General features: G+C 44.6%; 1 long non-coding RNA gene across 1 annotated transcript in view; it reads left to right on the forward strand.

The window, feature by feature from the left end:
• LOC127006815 (uncharacterized) overlaps positions 1-19,188 on the forward strand; it is a 99,251-nt gene that overhangs the window by 15,471 nt on the left and 64,592 nt on the right. The window contains exon 6 of the long non-coding RNA XR_007759769.1: positions 12,823-12,956. This is a non-coding gene — a long non-coding RNA (uncharacterized LOC127006815). The remainder of the gene's footprint in view (positions 1-12,822; positions 12,957-19,188) is intronic.

Here is a 19,188-nt window from a genome sequence, read left to right on the forward strand (position 1 = left end):
CCACGCACACACACTTTTCTCCAGCCAAGATTATTTTGCTTCCTTTCTCTTCTCTATTTTCTGTCTTTCTCTTCTTTGTTTTCTCTTTCTTGTCATGTTACAGTTGTCCATCAGTTAGTCTGTCTGTCTGGGTGTCAATCTCTTATTCTTTCTCCATTTCTTCTCTTGGTCATTCCTGTTGTGTGTCTGTCTGTCTGTGTGTTAATTTTTCTTCCTTTATTTTCTTGGTTATTGTTGTTGTCCATGTCTGCCTGTCTATCTGCCTATCTATCTATCTTCCTCTTATTCTTTCTTTCCTCCTGTTGCTGTTGTTCCTCTGTGTGTTTTCTTTATTATTTTATTCTTGTCTTCGTTCTTTCTTTACTTCGTTGTCTCTAAAAGTTGCGTCTGAGTTGGTGTCCTGATTTCACTGACTTCTTAGTTGTTAGTAAGGGGGAGTTCCCGTGTGTGTGTGTGTGTGTGTGTGTGTGTGTGTGTGTGTGTGTGTGTGTGTGTGTTTAGCTCCCTGCCTGCCAAAGACGTAAGTAAGGGCGGAGCGCTGAGGACGGAGGGGAAGTAGAATTAGTTAATGAAGCAAGAAGTATAGGAAGGAAGGGAAGGATGGAGAGAGGGAGGGAAAAAATAGGGAAAGGGAAGGAGGGAGGAAGAAGGGGAGGTAATGAGTTGAGACGCTGTAATGAGATGGAAGAGGCGAGAGAGAGAGAGAGAGAGAGAGCGCGAGCTTAATGGTTCGGAAAGGGAAGAAATAAATCAGGGCGACATAATGACTTTTTAGTGGAGCGAATGAAAGGCGGAAAGAAACAATGATGACAAAGGCGAAAGAAATGCATTAGGTACGGAGAGGCGGAGGAAGGAGGAACATGCATGGCGGAAAGGAGAGAGAGAGATGCATTACGGAGAGGCGGAGGAGGAAACAGGAACATGCATGGAGAGAGAGAGAGAGAGAGAATGCATGCATGCATGAAGGAAGGAAGGAAGGAAGGAAGGAAGGAAGGAAGGAAGGACGAGAGAGAGAGAGAGAGAGAGAGAGAGAACATTTATCATCCTGTAATGTCTCGGTTTTATACGTCCAGAATTTATTGTAATTTACTTCACAGAAAACAAGACGATTAATTTACTCACTACATAAATTCCTTTAATACTAAAAAGAGAAGATAACAGAAGACGGAGTGGTGTTATTCGTCTGTTAACTTGTGGAATAGTCTGTTATGTATGCCACAGTTAACCTTCATTATAATTATTAGTATTAAGTTAAATTTGGACGACCTGAAAGTTAGTAAATCATTATCCATGTCTACCTTGATTGTTTTTTCTTGGGTTGTCTTTATACCTGGAAGTTATTAATCATCGCCTTCCGTCTCTGCTCTTGTTACATTTCCTCTTTGGTCATATTTACACCTCTCGTTATCAGATTATCCTTCCTCTTAGTGCGTTACCTCTTAAGCCATCAAAGTCTATCTTGTTAATATTTACACCTGAAAGTTACTAAATCATCGTCCTCCGTTTCTGCTTTGTTATATTTCCTCTTTGATCATACTTACACCTGGCGTTAGTACATTATCCTTCCTCTTAGTGCATCACCTCTTTAGCCATCAAAATCTATCTTGATTATATTTTCTCAAGTTAAATATACACCTACCTTCATCATCCTTCGTCTAAGTGCATCACCATTCAAGCCTTCATTATTTATCCACATTTGTATTTTAAAAGTTAAATTTATACCTGCCGTTATCAAATCATCCTCTGTTTCACTCTATATCACCTGTTGACCATTAAAGTCCGCCTTGGCTACCGCATATATTCTCTGAGGCTGAATTTACTCCTGCCAGTATTAAATCATCGTTCCTCTCGTGTATCAGCATTATTTATCATCATTTATTCCATTTTCTTATGTCAAATTTACACCAGTCGCTACAGAATCATCGTCCGTCTCCCTCTATCACCTGTTAACCATTAAAGTCTACCTTGGTAACGTATATATTCTCACAAGCTGAATTTACACCTGCCCTTATTAAATCCTCGTCCGCCTCTACGTTAATATATTTTCTCAAGGTAAATTTACACGCGGCGTTATTAAATCATCGCGCGTCTCGTGTATCAGCGGCTCGGCTTGTCACGGCGTGAAGGAGAAATTGATGGCAAAGAAAATCGCTTGTTTCTCTTTCTCTTTCCGCGAGAGTAACAGCTTCCCCAACAAGACCGTGTTAGCAAGCCTTCCCCCCCTCCTCCTCCTCATTTCTCTCTCCCTCCTCTTCCTCCTCCTCCTCATTTCCCTCTCCCTCCTCTTCCTCCTCCTCCTCCCCCCTTTTTGGGCTTCACGCAGAATAGATGTTTTGGAAGGATCATTAATTTCAGCAGAATTTTAAGTGGAAAAGTTTAGCCGTGTGTGTGTGTGTGTGTGTGTGTGTGTGTGTGTGTCATGGCCCATCCCCCACCCACCCCTCCACACACACACACTGCATCCATTCCCTGCCCATCACAACTAGTTTACCTTTCTCCCTTCTGTCTGTCATACCTGTTTTCTCTGATTTCCTTCCCTTTTTCAATCTCCCACATCCCTTTCCCCTCCCTTCTCTCTCTCTCTCTCTCTCTCTCTCTCTCTCTCTCTCTCTCTCTCTCTCTCTCTCTCTCTCTCTCTCTCTCTCTCTCTCTCAACTATAGTAACCCTCTCTCACTCTCCGTCTCTGTCTCATTACTGCCTTCTTTCTCTTCCTCTCCCTCATGCCCTCCCTCCTCTCCGCTGGGTACGCAAAGTTTGTCATTAATTGCTCAAGATTAATTGGCGGGTCATTTATTGGGTCCGGCGATAGATTAATATTAAGGCCATACACCTGGTGGCCGAGTAATTGCCAGGTAAGTTTCGCCTCACCTGTGTAGCAAGCTGATGAGGAAAAGGTGACGAGTGTGTGTGTGTGTGTGTGTTGGTGACAGGTAGATAGATGGGGGGAGAGAGAGAGAGAGAGAGAGAGAGAGAGTGTGTGTGTGTGTGTGTGTGTGTGTGTGTGTGTTTATTTTACAGGATTGAGTCAAGCTCGTATGTTCTGTATTTTATCGCAAGCACACACACACACACACACACACACACACACACACACACACACACACACACACACACGTCCTCCACCCCCACCCAGACCACAACCCCACACACACGTCCCCCCAACCCCTAAACACACACACACACACACACACACACACACACACACACACACACACACACACACACACACACACGTGCGTTTTTCTCCCCGGCCTTCCTTTTTCTGGCTCTTAATGATGGCGGCAACAGCTCGCGGCTCTTACGCTGATTAGGGCATTGTGGAAAAAGTTTGTGAATTAACCAAGTTTCAGCCTCTGCCGCGGCCTTGAAAGTGATTGTTAATGATGACTTAATGACACCTGGGAGAGGCCGTGTAAAGGGAAGGGCAGGTGAGGCTGGGAAAGGGAGGGAAGGGAAAGGGAGGGGAGAGCAAGTGTGATGGAGAGGGAAAATTAAAGAGACAGTGTAAAGGAAAGGGAGGGAAGGGTTAGAGAAGGGCAGGTGAGGCTGGGAGAGGTAGGAGAGGAGAAAGGGAAAGGGAAGGAAAAGTAGGAAAGGGAGGGGAAAGGAAGGAAAAAGTAGCACAGGAGAAAGGGAAAGGAAGGGGAAGGGAAACGGAAATTAAAGGGAGGGGAAGAAATGCACGCGTGATGAAGGAGGAGGAGAATGGAAATGTTAAGGGAAAGACAGATGAGGGTGGGAAAGGTAGGGTAGGAGAAAGGGAAATGAAATGAAAGGGAGGGGAAAAAAAGTCACGTGTGATAAAGAAGGAAAAGCAGAATGGATATGTAAAGGGAAGGTAGAGAGAGGCGAAAAGGGCAAGTAAGGATGGGAAAGGTAGGAAAGGAGGAAGAGAAAGGGAAGGAAAGAAAGGCAATTGTGAAGGGGGAGGAAAAACATGAATGGAAACAAAAGGAAAAGCGTAAAGGGGAAAATAAGGGAAGACAAGAATAAGTAAGAAGGGAAAGGAATAAAGGAAAGAGGGAAAAGAAAAAGAAAAGGAAGAAAAGAGAAGAGGATGGGAGGATAGATAGAACAAGAGAAGGAAAAGTGAGAAGGGCAGATTAGATTAAAAAATATGGAGGGAAGGAAGGCGAGGGGAGGAAAGATAGGAAAGAGAGGGAAGGGTAGGGAAAGGAAACAGAAGTGATGGGAGGAAAACATGAAAAGTGAATGGAACTGTAAGAGGAGGGGTATAGGAGAGGGGAGGAGAGGGAGGAAGAGAGGGGAAGGAGGTTAAGGATAAGGGGAAAGGGAACTAGTGGGAGCAGAACAAGAAAAGTGAAGGGAACTGTGAGGGGAGAAAGAGTTAAAGTGAGAGTAGGAAAGGGAGGGAGAGAGGGGAGGGAGGTTAAGGGGAGAGGCAAGTTAATAGCTCTTTAGTAATGGGATATTTTTTGGTTCTTGTATGGAAACTGCGTCATTAATTAAAGGTACAGGTGGAGAGGGAACCACCTTCATTCCTTGCCTCCTTCTCCTCCTCCTCCTCCTCCTCCTCCTCCTCCTCCTCCTCCTCCAACAATATTGCTTCTACCACCTCTTTCCTCCTACTCTACTTCCTCTTCCTCTTCTTCCTTCTTTTCTTTCTCCCTTATATCTTCCTTCTCCTCCAGCAAGACTTCTACTATCACCTTCTTCTTCTTCTTCTTCTTCTTCTTCTTCCTCCCTTTTATCATCCTTCTTTAACAAGCTACTACCACCACCTTCATTTCTTCTCCTCCTCCTCCTCCTCCTCCTCCTCTCTTCCCTTTTATCTCGCACTTTTTATTCCTCCATTCATTGCGTTAATTCTATTTGCACTTTTCATTTGTCGGTTCTGTAATCTTCCCTTCCCTTTAATATTTGTGCGTCTCTCTCTCTCTCTCTCTCTCTCTCTCTCTCTCTCTCTCTCTCTCTCTCTCTCTCTCTCTCTCTCTCTCTCTCTCTCTCTCTCTCTCTCTCTCTCTCTCTCTCTCTCTCTCTCTCTTTCCTCCCTTCATTCTTTCTTTTGTTCTTTTTCCTCCTCAATCGTCTTTTTCTTGACTTTTATTTCTTTTATTTTATTCCTGTTTATATTCATATTGTTAAGGTATTTGTTTCATTTTCTTTGTTTTCCTTTCTTCTTTCTTTCCTTCCCTTGTTTTCCTTTCTTCTTTCTTTCCTTCCCTTCATTTCATTTTCTTTCATTTCATTTCATTTCATATCTTACCCTTTTCTTCCTTCTTTCCTTCATTTCTTCCTCCATTTATTTCTTCCTTCCTTTCCCGCTTTCCATCCTTCCTCCCTGCTGTCCATCCTCCTCTCCCTCCCTTTCTCCCTTCCTTCCATCACTATTCTTTTCTTACTCTCTAATATATCTACCTAACCTACTTAACCTAGCTACCAACCTTCTTTTCTTTCTTTCTTTCTATTTTTCCTTCTTCCTTCCTTCCTACCTGTTTACCTTCTCTCCCCTCTTCCCTCCCTTCCTTCCTATCTATCCGCCTACCTTGTCTCCCTTCCTCCCTCCCTTCCCTTCCTTCCTCCCCGCGCCATCAGTGAGTGAACGCGCTGCACACCTTGACGTAACAGACTCATTAGCGTAATCTCACCGTCTTACCTGCCGTGTTTTTCTCAGTATATTTACACGAACAACCGCATTCCTCCTCCTCCTCCTCCTCCTCCTCCAACTTATCATCATCATCATTCTGTTCCTCCTCTTCCTCCTACTACTTTTACCTTTACTTTTTTTTATTTTTCCTTTTTTTCAGTTCCTTTCATTCTTATCCCTCCTCCTCCTCTTCTTCCTCTCCCTCTTCCTCTTCTTTTTTTTTTTCATCCTCCTGTTCCTGCTCCTCTCCTCACTTCTCCTATTTTTTTCTTTTTCTAATTCTGCTTTTTTTGTGTTTTGTTCCCCTCATTCTGCATCACTCCTCCTCCTCCTCCTCCGCTGTTCCAGCCCACGCACGTTTCCTTCATTAGGGATTAAGACATGTATGAAACAGGGTCGGTTGAAAATTTTCCCTCACTGACCTTATTTTCTCTCCGCTCCCCTCCTCCTCCTCCCCAACCCTTCCTCCTGTTCATCTTCCTCCCTTCCTTCCTCCCGTATCTCATTCGTTTCTTTTTGGTTTACTTTTCTTTATCAATTCATTTCCTTCCTTCTTAAATCTATTCATGCTATTCATTCATTCATTAATTTTGTTCCCTTCTTCCTTTCTCCTTCATCCCTTCTCTCTCGTTTATTTTTTTCTTTCCTTTCTTTCGTTTATTTTCTCCCTTCCTTCCTTCCTTCCTCAATCTATTCATCTTTTCCTTCAATCATTCATTTGTTTTCTTCTTATTTTCTTTCTTCCTTCCTTCCTTCCTTTCTATTTCTTCTTCTTTCATGTCAGGCAGAAACTTGCTTGGTATCTTACTGTTTTCTCCCTCTCCTTTTTCTCCTCCTCCTCCTCTCCTTCTTTCTCTTTCTTTTCCCCTCATTTGGCATTCATATATTCATTCCTCCCTTCCTTTTTCTTTTCTCCCTCATTCGGTAGCAAGACACGTATAAAACAAGACCTGCTGAAGAATCCGATTTATTTTTCCTCCTCCTCCTTCTCCTCCTCCTCCTCCTCTTTCATCTGTTTCCTTTTTTCTCTTCCTTGCTTTCCTCCTCATTCTTTTCTCCTCCTTTCATCTTCTTTTTTCTTCCGTTCCTCTTTCTTCTTCTCTTCTATATCCTTTTACCTCGCCTTCCTCCTCTCCTTTTACCTCGCCTTCCTCCTCTCCTTTTTCCTCCCCTTCCTCCCCTTTCTTTTCTTCTATCCATTCTGCCTCCTACTTTTATTCCCCTCTTCTCTTTTTTCCCTTTCCGTAACTCACTTTTTTCTGCTTCCTTTGCTTTTTTTTCTCTCATTTTCCCCGATTCTCCAACCTTCTGCATACTTTACTACATTCTCCCTCTTCCTCCTTTCCTTCCTTTTTAATTTTTCCTACTCCTAACCTTCCCCATATTACATCATTCTGCCTCTTCCTTATCCTTTCCCTATTCCATAACCTTCTACATTTTCATTTATTCTGACTCTTCCTCATTTTATTACCCTCTTCTATTTCTCCCTCATTCTCCCCATCACGTAACATAGCCCACCTAGAGACACAACACAGGGTCTGGCCGAAAATTTGCTTCACTGTGTTTTTTTTCATTTTTTATTCATTCTCTTCCTCCTTTTATTTTCTGCTTTCATTTTTCTTTATTCTCAAAGCTTTCCCATCTGTCCCCCTTGGCATGAAACAGAGCAATATAGTTTTTTTTTCTGCTTCCTCCTCCTCTTACTTTCTCCGCTGTCCCTTATTCCCCAACCCTCTCCGATTCTGCCACTTCCTTATTCTGTTCCCCCTTTCTTTCTTTCCTTTAACCTCCAAGCTTCCCTATCTGTCCCCAGCACGTAACAGAGCCCACCTAGATAAACAAAACAGGGTCTGGCCGGGAATTTGCTTGCGTTCCGTGTTTCGAGAGACAAGTGAAGCAGACTCAAAGCTCGCCTATTGATCCGCCCGGAGTCGCGTGAACACATTGAGTTTCATATCTCAAAGCTGACCGCGGAGATGCAGGGCTGGGGGGGGGGAGGCAGGGAGGAGGGGGAGAGGGATAAGAAGGAAGGAAGAAGGGGAAGGTAGATAGATTTTGGTGGGAGAGGGAGGGAGAAGGGGAGGATGGAAAGGACTGGGAGGTTAGGGGAGGGGAGGGATAAGAAGGGAAGGAAGGGGGAGGATGAGGGGGAAGGAAGAAGGGGAAGGTAGATTGATTTGGTGGGAGAGGGAGGGAGGGAGAAGTGGAAAAAGGAGATAGAATGGAATGGGAAGGGGAGGGGGAGGAGAGGGATAAAAAGGAAGGAGAAGGGAAGGGATCAGCTAAAGAAATAGGGTGGAAAAGAAAAATGGAAAGAAGGAGAAAGAAAAAGAGAGGAAGGAAAGGAAAAGGATAGGGAGGGAATAATGTGAAACAGGGAAAAGAAAGAGGCAAGATGTGAAATAAGGAAAGGGAAAAACGGAGGCAGAAACGAAAGAAGAAAAGTTAGGGAGAAAGGGAAGTAGTAATTTGCGCCTGGAAAACTATGATGAAAAGTTTAATAGGAGAAGTAAAGAAGAGAGGAGAAGAAGAAAAAGCGAAGAGAGGGGGAGAAAGAAGCAAAAATTGAGAAAGGAGGGAAAGAAAATATGTAGTTTGAAACGTCATGAAAGTTGAAAAGGAAAAAGAAAGATCGGAAATAGAAGAGAAAGAAAAAAAAGGGAGAGAGAAGTGGAAGGAAGAAAGAAAGAAGGAACAGGGAGAAGGAAGGGAAAGAATAATATGAAAAAAGTGTGATGAATTAAAAGGAAAAATAAATGAGAAAGGGAAATAAAAATAAGAGGAGGGGAGAGGAGAAAAAGAAGGAAGAGGAAGAAGGAAAAGTGTGATGAAAGTTGAAAAGGAAAAATAGATGAGAAAGGAAAATAAAAGTAAAAAAGGAGAGGAGGGGGGGAGGGGAGAGAAAGAAGGAGGAGGAAGAAGGAAAAGTGTGATGAAAGTTGAAAAGGAAAAATAGATGAGAAAGGAAAATAAAAGTAAAAAAGGAGAGAAGGAGGGGAGGGGAGAGAAAGAAGGAAGAGGAAGAAGGAAAAGTGTGATGAAAGTTGAAAAGGAAAAATAGATGAGAAAGGAAAATAAAAGTAAAAAAAGGAGAGAAGGAGGGGAGAGGAGAGAAAGAAGGAAGAGGAGGAAGGAAAAATGTGATGAAGGTTTAGAAGGAAAAAAAGAAGATCGGAAATAGATGAGAAGGAGAGGAGCAAAACTAAATGAAAAGAAAGCGAAGAAGAAGAAGAAAAAGTAGGATCAAAAGGAGGAGGAGGATGAAAAGGAAATACGAGAGATTGATGATTAAAACCTTTCCTTCTCTCCCTCCATCCCTCCATTCAGCCCTCCATCCCTCCCTCCCTTCTCTTATTCCCTCCCCCTCCCTCCCTTCCCTCTCACAATGCTTTCCTCCTTCCCTCCCTTCCTCCTCTGATATCCTTCTCTTCCCTCCCCTTCCCTCCCTCCCTTCCTTCCCAAACTATATATATTTCTTTTCTTCCTTTCTTTCTTCCTTCCTTCTTCCTTTACTTCTCTCATATACTTCTTCCCTCCCTTCCCTCCTTCCCTTCCCACATTGCCTCCTCCCTCCCCTGCTCCTTCTTTCCTCCCCCTCTAAATCCTCTCTCCTCCTCCCTTCCCTTCCCTTCCTCTCCCTTCATCTTCCTCCCCTCTTTCCCTCCCTCCCTAAGTCTTCTCTTCTCTCCCCCCCCCCCTCCCCCCAGTCATCACCTCACATAAATGGCTCTTTGTTTATATTGACTCGAGTGGAAAATATCCTGACCAATACACCGAGATGATCCTCCTCCTCACTCTTCCTCCTCCTCCTCCTCCTCCTCCTCACTCTTCCTCCTCCTCCTCCTCCTGCTCACTCTTCCTCCTCACTCTTCCTCATCTCCTCCCTTCACGCCTCTTTCTCATGTCTCCTTCACTCCACCTCTCCTCTTCATTTCTCCACTTTTCCGTCCTTCCTCCACTTCATTCCTCCACCCCTGCCCATGTTTAATAATAATAATAATAATAATAATAATAATAATAATTAGTACTCTTCCTTTCCTCTTCTCCATTCCACTTTTCCACTTCTCTTTCTTTCCTTCCCTCTTCCTCTCTTCTCCAACCCTTCACCTCTCTTCCCTTCCTTCCCTCCACCTCTCGCTCTTATCCCTCAGGCCTTCCACCACCTCTTCTCCACTTCCCAATCATTCTCACTCTCTACCTCCTCACTAGTTCCTCTACCCTTCCTCCCTTCCCTCCCTCCCCCTTCTGAGCCAGGTTAAGGGTGAGGTAAAGGAAGGTGGTGGTGGTGGTGGTGGTGGTGGTGGTGTGGTGGTGATGGTTTGGGAGGTAGGGAGTTTGACAAGGTTAACTTCCTCCTCCTCCTCCTCCTCCTTGACTTGGCTTGACCTCCCTGCCTTTGCTTTTCTCCATATGTTTGCCTCCTCCGTTTCCTCCTCATTGCTCCTCCCTTCTCTCTCTCCTTCCAACTCCTCTTCTTCATCCCTGCTTCCTCCTCCACCATTTTATCTCTCCTCTTCTTCTCTCCTCTCCATTTCTCTTTTCCTCCCTTCTTTCTCTTCCCTCACCTTATTTCCTCTCTACGTAACCTCTATTTCCATTCTCCTTCCCTCCCCCTTTCTTCCTTTCCCCCTTCCCCTCGAGTCTCCCGTGTCATCCTTCCTTCTTATTCATTTCTATATCCTCCTCCTTTTTTATTCTTTCTTCCCTTCTCTCTCTAGCCTTACTTTCTCTCCTATTCCCCTACTCCCTTACTTTGATTCTCCTTCCCTCTCCCTTTCTTCCTTTCTCCCTTCCCCTTGACTCTCCCCTGTCATCCTTCCTTCTTAATCATTTATATATCCTTCTCCTTTTATTCTTTCTTCCCTTCTCTCTCTACTCTTACTTTCTCTCCTATTCCCCTAATCCCCTACTCTCATTTGCCTTCCCTCTCCCGTTCTTCCTTTCTCCCCTGCACTCTCACCTCTTATCCTTCCTTCTATATCCCTTCCTCTACCCCGCCCCCCTTCTCAGGTAACCGGGGTTCACGTGCATCGGGAACACCTGTGCTCGAAGGTTACCTGTGAGTGAGTGCTAATTGGGGCCGCGTGATCACCCGGGCAGGCTTAATCAGACCACCAATTGGGTTCTTCTTTTCTTGCCCAAATGAGGTACTGGAAGGAGCGAAGGGAAGATTAGGGGAGGGGGGGAAATGGGAAAGATTGGGGGAAGAGGGGGAAAGGAGGGGAAGATTAGGGGGAAGGGGGCAGGAAGGAACAAAGGGAGGAGGGAAGGGGGAATGGGGAGAGGGTAGGAACGAAGGGAAGATTGAGGGAAGGGGGAAAGGAACAAAGGGAAGATTAGAAAAAAGGGAGAGGGAAGGAACGAAGAAAAGTTTGGGGGAGGGAGGAAGGGAAGGAAAGAAGGGAAGATGGGGATGGGCGAAATGTGTGTGTGTGTGTGTGTGTGTGTGTGTGTGTGTGTGTGTGTGTGTGTGTGTGTGTGGTATTAATTCCTTTTTTCTCCATTCGTCGCCGCCGCCGCCTCCTCCTCCTCCTCCTCCTCCTCTTCTTCTTTCTCCTCCTCCATCATTCTGTTCCTCACGTCCCGCCCACCTCTTGTGATTTATCGTCTCTCTCTCTCTCTCTCTCTCTCTCTCTCTCTCTCTCTCTCTCTCTCTCTCTCTCTCTCTCTCTCTCTCTCTCTCTCTCTCTCAGTTTTCCTTTCATCTTGTTTTTGTCTTCATCTGTGTACATTATCCTCTTGTTGTCTTTCCATTTGTTCGCCAAGTGTTTTCTCTCCATCATCATCTTCTGTCATGCGTGTCTACTTATCTTTATCCGCCTTGCACTTCCTCCACTTTCCTCTCCGGCATTCATCTCGTCTCTTTCTCTCCATCTCTCTTTGTGGCTTTTATCGATACATTTCCGTTTTTCCATCTGATTTCTTCTATTTCTACATTGTTGAGCCTTATTGCTGTTATTATTATTATTATTATTATTATTATTATTATTATTATTATTATTATTATTATTATTATTATTATTATTATTATTATTATTATTATTATATTCCGTGACAGCTGTTGCCCGTATTAATGAAGACTTTGAGAGTGAAATTTTGCTTTCAAAGCAAAGATTCATTTTAAGTTTTCATCTAACTTGTAGAAGTCGCGAGTTTATTCTAAAATTCCTTAAAAGACCTGGAAAATGTGCCAGTGCGCGGGGGGACTTTTGCGGCCTTGAAAACTATCTTCCGGCAGCCAGGGATAACACGATATAGAGGGGGGCAGCGGACTGACGACACCTACGCATGCATTAGCGTGTTTGCCGGAACCTAACACCGAGTATAGCGACTTCGAGCTGGTGAAAAGGCGTTACTAGACCTCAAGGGCACGATGAACGAGATGTTATTTGGTGCAGCAGCCCTGCTAAGCTTACTCAGAGAGACAGGCCACACAGTCATGTCATGTCCCGTCTACGCCTTTTCACTGGCTCGGAGTCGTTATACTAGCCCGTATCTACACCTCCATTAACAATTCATAGCAATAGTTACAGCTGGCCCTTACCTTTGAATCGGCTGCCCCTTTAAGCGGTGTTCCTGGGCTTCGCTTACCGACGGTTGTTGTCGTCTGCACCGAGCACCGAGTTTTGGGCGGGCCAGGCACTGTCTGCGGTGCCACTGCCGTCAGATATTACGTATACAGCTCCATCTTTTTTTTTTATAATAGAAAGGCGATGGGGGAAGGAATATGTATAAAGAACATGGGGCCATATACAAGCTATATGAAGGATATGGGGCTAGTATCCTCATGGTCAAACTTGAATCAGGACACTACCCCACTGCTCCCTGTTATGTTGACTTCCACGTATTTTTTTGGTGTTATCCAGAGATGAGGCACAGCAATAAACACTGTGCTCGAAAATACATGAAAACAGTAATTAATGGCCGAGTGAGGGGCCGCTCAGTCCGTCTAAACAATAGCCGCTAAATTAAATGACACAAACCATCAACGAACCCAACAAGTTTTAGGGCGTGGCCTATGTACAGTTACCTGGGTCTGTCTGGCTGGTGCTTCGATAATATCCAGCGTCTATTTGTAAAGAATCATAACTGGTGATTGTAGTGAGCAGCACTCCATCATTTTCTGTTGATTATAAAAAACTTTCCATGGGCCGTCAACACTTATTTACTAACAGCTTATGACAACAATTATATATATGGTTTTTTTTTTTAGATCAGGTGGGCTCAAGCGGTAGAAGCAGTCCACCAAGGGTCACACTCCCCCCCCCCCCCAGTAGATCACACGAGCCGTTGGGGTGACGGGGCTCGTGCTTCACTCACCGGAGCCAACCCTACGCACAACTTAAGGTAATTAGCGGCGCCGTGCATAGTTGTTAGTCTTGGTTGCCCGCCGTAACGTAATTAACCTGATGATAATGCCCGCTGTGAGGCCCACCTGTTCCCGCGGGCTAATAATGACCTGTTTCAAATTATCGCTTGTTTTGCAGCTCGCGATAGATAACGAGTTGTGGTTTCATTATGGTGACGACGAGTGTGTGTGTGTGTGTGTGTGTGTGTGTGTGTGTGTGTGTGTGTGTGTGTGTAATGTTAGTTTTGTTTTTCGTTTTTTTTTTATCTTATCGTGTTGCTTAATTTGTGCGTTTTTATTACCCTCTTTGACCCTTTAACATTTCTCCTCCTCCTTATTCTCTTTCTTTCCATCTAATTATTTTCCGTTTGTTTTTATAATATGAGTCTTAGTTTCCATTCGGTTCCTATTCTTTCTCTCTTCTCTGCCTCATCTATTCCGTCGTATTTCTCCTCTTTGACCCCTTAACATTTCTCCTCCTCCTCCTTATTCTCCTTCTTTCCATCTAATTATTTTTTTTACAATACGAGTCTTACGTTTCCATTCGATTTCTATTCTTTCTCTCTTCTCTGTTTTATCTATTCCGCCGTATTTCTCCTCTTTGACCCCTTAATACTTCTCCCCCTCCTCTTCATTCTCCTCTTTGCCCTCATTTCTCAGGGCTGTAATTCTCCTCCTCGGCCTGACCGCGCCCTTTCCTCACCCTTATCTCCACATTTATATTCCAAAACTATTTCCATTCTCTTTCTCGCCATTTCAAGCTATACATTTTACTTTTACTTCCAAGATTTCACTTCTCTCCCTTCTTCCGCCCTAAACGACTTTTCTCCTCTCCTCCTCCTCCTCCTCCTATTCCTCTTTCTCTCCATCTGTTTCCTCTTTCTCCATCTCTTGTTATTCCTCTCCTTACCTCTCATTATTGCATTTCTCCTCTTTTTCTCTTCTCCTTTTACTTCATCTCTTTATCCACCCATCCCTTCTTCCATCCTAATTTCTCTCCCTCTCTCCTTTATTTCCCTTCCTCCTTTTCTCCCCTCCTTTCCTCCCTCCCTCCATGCTTACCTCTCTCCCTAATTTACTTTCGTCTCCCTCCCTTCCTTCCTACTTTCCCTCCCTCTGCCTCTCCTCTTCCTTCCCTCCTTTCCTTCCTTCTATTCTTCCTTCCTTCACTTCCTCTCTCTCCCTCTTTCCTTCTTTCCCTCCTTCCTTCCTTCTTTCTTTCCCTCCCTCTGAACATAATGCCATTCCTTACCCATTTACTCCCATTCTCCTTTCCTCCCTCCCTCCCTCCACCTTTAGTGCTCGCCACAACATCGTGTCAACGTGATGGAAGCAGGTGTTGGCGTGTTAGGTATTTTTAATTAATTTTCACGCCACAGGATGCTCGCCACCTTTTTTGCCAGGTGAATTTGTTAAGCTCGGCCATAGTGGGTGACATGAGTTTATTTTTGCACTTTTGACTCACTAAATTTGCTGATAGAATGGGTATATTTTTTGCTCTATGTTAGTTTCTATGTGGCGGTAACAGGATATTTCTAGGTATGTTAGCTTATGTGGGTATTTGATCTTGTATTTTAATTTGTGTGGCGATAAAGCTTGATTTTTGTAACGGATTAGTTTTTCTCGATTTTTATGTCCATGCAGCGATCTCTGACACGGGCATCAGTGACACGATTTTTATATCATTTATAATTCACGACATATTTTTATATCAACGAACTTTTTTGCTCAATATTCTACACATGTTTGCTTCCTTTCCCCTCCCTCTCTTGATTCCTTTATTCACCCAGTCTTCTTCCTTTCCCTTTCCTCTTTTTCCTCATCTACACACAAACTCACCCCCCACCCCACCCCCTGTCCCTTCCTTCCTTCCTTTCTCTTCCTTTTCCTCTTTCGTGGCACTGCATCGCGTGTGGGGTGCCGCCTCCCCCCTCCTCACCTGGCACCGAACACCTGGCTCACGTGTAGCCTGCTTTATTATGCCAGGCACGGCACCAATTGACAGGTGTGTGGAGGTGCGGGTGGCGTCGGCGGTGGTGGTGGTGGTGGTGGAGGCGGTTGTAAATTGGCACACACACACACACACACACACACACACACACACACACACGGAGAGAGAGAGAGAGAGAGAAATGGAATAATATCAATAACATGGCAGATGTGTGGAAAACATATATTTTGACTGAGCAATGTCGTCAATAAACCGTGCCAACATTGAAATACACGAAGAAAACGGAAAATCCACGATGAAAAAATCTCCTGGCCCTTCAAATATTCCAGAGGAAATGAAAAATGAATCTTGCTTCCTAATAATCGTTAATTAACCACGCTATCAAATCTATGAAAAAAAGGAGAACAATGTAAATAAAATAAAAATTCCTGGCCCCTCAAATCAACCAAAAGGAAAATTAAAAACGAATCTTGCTCCCTATTAATCGTGTCCCTCCCCGCATCCAATCCCTCCGTCCTAACATAATATCCCTTCGTGCTAACATTGTAACATGAAAAATTTAAAAGACAGACGGAAAACACAATGAAAAAAGTGCTGGCCCCTCAAATCAACCAGAAGAAAATTAAAAACGAATCTCGCTCCCTAATAATCGCGTCCCTCCTCGCACCCAATCCCTTCGTGCTAACATTATAATATATGAAAAATTAAGAAACAGACGGAAAACAATGAAAAAGAAAAAAAAGAGACTACTGGCCCCTCAAATCAACCAGAAGAAAATTAAAAACGAATCTCACTCCCTAATAATCGCGTCCCTCCTCGCACCCAATCCCTTCGTGCTAACATTATAATATATGAAAAATTAAGAAACACGGAAAACAATGAAAAAGAAAAAAAAAAGACTGCTGGCCCCTCAAATCAACCAGAAGAAAATTAAAAACGAATCTCACTCCCTAATAATCGCGTCCCTCCCCACACCCAATCCCTTCGTGCTAACATTATAATATATGAAAAATTAAGAAACACGGAAAACAATGAAAAAGAAAAAAAAAAGACTGCTGGCCCCTCAAATCAACCAGAAGAAAATGAAAAACGAATCTCGCTGCCTAATAATCGCGTCCCTCCCCGCACCCAATCCCTCCGGCTTTAATATAGACATCAGGGACCTTAAATAACGATAAAGAAAACGGAGTGAGTGCAAAATCCATGACACTGCTGCTTAAGTGCTAATTCATGGCTCTCTCCGGCTCGCTCTTGTGCTCTGCCTCCTCCTTACGCTGTCTGCTTATGGCTCCTGCTCATGGCTCTCGCGTAAGTGCGGCTCAAGCGTCCATCAAGTGGCGAAAGTGTGTTATTTAGCCGTATCGAGGCGTGCTTAGGCGTCCCTCCCTCTTCCCCTCCCCCTCCCTCTTCCCCCTCTCCCCCTCCCCCTCCTCGTCAGCCCTCTGGTTTAGTGTTTTTACGTCTCCATAAAGGCTAACAAGATTTTTTTTTTTTTTTTTTTAGCTGGGTTCCACGTGGGCAGGAGTGGTTGTTGGTGCGTCTCTCTCTCTCTCTCTCTCTCTCTCTCTCTCTCTCTCTCTCTCTCTCTCTCTCTCTCTCTCTCTCTCTCTCTCTCTCTCTCTCTCTCTCCGATAAGCATATGTAGAAAGTTGGCTCGTGCTTTTTTTTTTTTTTTTTTTTTCTCCACCACCCTCTTCCTCGTTCCTTCTGGCCTCCTTTCTTTCTTCCTCCTCCTCTGCCTTCTTTCCTCCTTCTCCTCCTCCTTACTTAGAGTCAGAGGTGAAGTGAACTGTCCCGCACGATCAAGAGCCACAAATTCTCTAAGTCATTTACGTGCCCGACCAACTAATTATAAAACCCTTCAGCAGGCAGTCTCGTTATAAACCAGCAGACGTTCTCTTACCTGCTCTTCCACGCTTATCATGCTTCCAAGTTTCTCCCTCTTCGTGACACAGACTGCAAGTTGTATTTGCCTCTTGTTTGCATAACCCAACGGGATGAAGAGGAACAGCTTTGGCAGAAGGAGGAGGAGCAGGAAGAAAGGAAAGAAGGAGGGAATAAGATCGTAGTAAAGATGTTTGTGTTATCTGTCACTCCTCCTCCTCTTCATAACGTAACTCAATAGACGAAATGGAAACACCTTTTTGGGCTATTCGTGTGAGGGAGTGATTCGTGTTCTGAGTCCGAATAAAAAACGAAATTCAGTCTGTAATTGAAGGCTTTATATTATTTGCTTTATCTGTTCCTCCTCCTCTTCATGACGTAACTCAATATACAAAATGGAAACACCTTTTTTTAGATATCCGTGTGAGGGAGTGATTCGTTTTCTGAATCTGAGTAAAAAAACGAAATCAAGTCTGTAATTGAAGGCTTTATATTATTTGATACTCACTCCATGACAGTATTGACCAGGGCCCGTACCCGAAGCCTATGTGTGCAATAATGTGTTCGATAATAATATGTTTACACACAGTATCATTCACGCAACCTCTCCCTGTCCTCCTTTGCATCTTCCTCTGCCACGCCAACCGTCTGCCTGCCCCCAACCCCCACACCCACCCAAACACCACATTCACACACCACCTCCTCCGCGTTCCTCTTGCATCCCTCTCCTTGCGTCTCTCCCCACACGTCCATATCATCTCAATCTCGACCTCCTTGGGGCCTCAAACTAGTGCTGTCTGGATGGTGTCGCTTCTGCTTGAATATCAATCTGACACAACACGCTAGAGAGCTGCCAACATTCTCCGTCCCTACTAACCCCACACGCGTCACCAATTTATTTATATTTCATTATTCGCGTCTTTGCATTCATTCATCAAACCTGTTTTATTGTCTTACTTTTCTCTATCTGTTTGAGCCACCTTGTCTACTTAAATAGTTACATGTTTTCGTATCCCTTGTCACTTTAATTAAACATTTATTTACAAGGGAGGTGTGTGCTTATGCATTCCCATATCTTAGCCTCCCCAAACCTTCCAATTCCATCCCCCTCAGGCTATTCCCTTCCGTTCCCTTCCCTTCCTTTCTCTCCTTTTCCCTTCCTTTCCCTTCCCTTCTCTTCCTTTCCTCCCTCTTCCCTTCCCTTCTCTTCTCTTACCCTCCCCAACCCTTCCCATCCCATCTCCTCCCCCACCCCCGACATGCTATTCCCTATCCCTCCCTTCCTTTCCTCATCCCCTTCCCTTCCATTCTCTCCTCTTCCCTTTCCCTTCCTTTGGTCTCCCCGCCTGGGCCTCGCCGTGGGTCGTGTGGCGTGTGTTTCCTCGCTTTGTGCTGCTTTGCTAATCGTTACGGGCCGATCACTGGGTCGAGGTGATAGTGGCGGTGGTGCTGGAGGTGGTAATGGTGGTGGTGATGGTTGTGAAGGGGATGGTGGAGGTGGGGCAGAGAGAGAGAGAGAGAGAGAGAGATGTGGTGGTAAGGGGAAGGATGAGAGGATAGGAGGAGGTGGCAGTGGTGAATAGAGCGGACAGAAGAAAGAAATGGAGAAAAGGTTGAAAATAGATGGAGCAGGAAGAGAATGGAAAGTGGGATAAGAGATAGAATGTGTGTGTGTGTGTGTGTGTAAAAAGGAGACAAAACGATAAGGATAAGCAAACAAAACTCTCTCTCTCTCTCTCTCTCTCTCTCTCTCTCTCTCTCTCTCTCTCTCTCTCTCTCTCTCTCTCTCCTCCTTGCCGCCATCTTCTTCAAACCCTTCGCCTCCCCTTTCCCTCCCTCTCTCCTCCTCCTCCTCCTCCCTCCCTCCCTCCCTCCCTCCTCCTCCTCCTCCTCCCTCCCTCCCTCCTCCCCCCACTGCCCCACCCTCATGACCTTGGAATCGTAGCCTCTCTCTGCTCTCCACCTATTTATGGAGGCTGTGCGAGGCGCCGAAGAGCCTCACGTAAAGCTCATATTCTCCTTCAAACTGGGAGGAAAATCGCCCCCAAGAATTTTCTCTCCCTTGGCAGCGAAGGGAAGACATTTCTCTCTTGTCTTCACGCCTTCCCGAAGGACAAAGTGAGGTGATTCAGGGCCGTATGCCGTCTCTTTTATCCCGCTATTTATTGGGGAGGCGAGGTTGAGATGTCGTGTGGCAGGTGATTTTAGATTCTTGAAGGATAGTGTAGAAATTGATTTATTTTAATTGTCTTCTCTTTAATCCTCTTTATTCTTAATTTTATGTTTCTCGGGCGTGTCGAGGTTTCAGACTTGGTAACTTGTAGAACCTATTTATACTTTCCCGGCCCTGCATATTAAACTCTTCAATAATAGTAGTAGTTATAGCAATAATAATA

Source organism: Eriocheir sinensis, chromosome 33, assembly GCF_024679095.1.
Source record: "Eriocheir sinensis breed Jianghai 21 chromosome 33, ASM2467909v1, whole genome shotgun sequence".
In the NCBI taxonomy this organism is placed as follows: Eukaryota; Metazoa; Arthropoda; class Malacostraca; order Decapoda; family Varunidae; genus Eriocheir; species Eriocheir sinensis.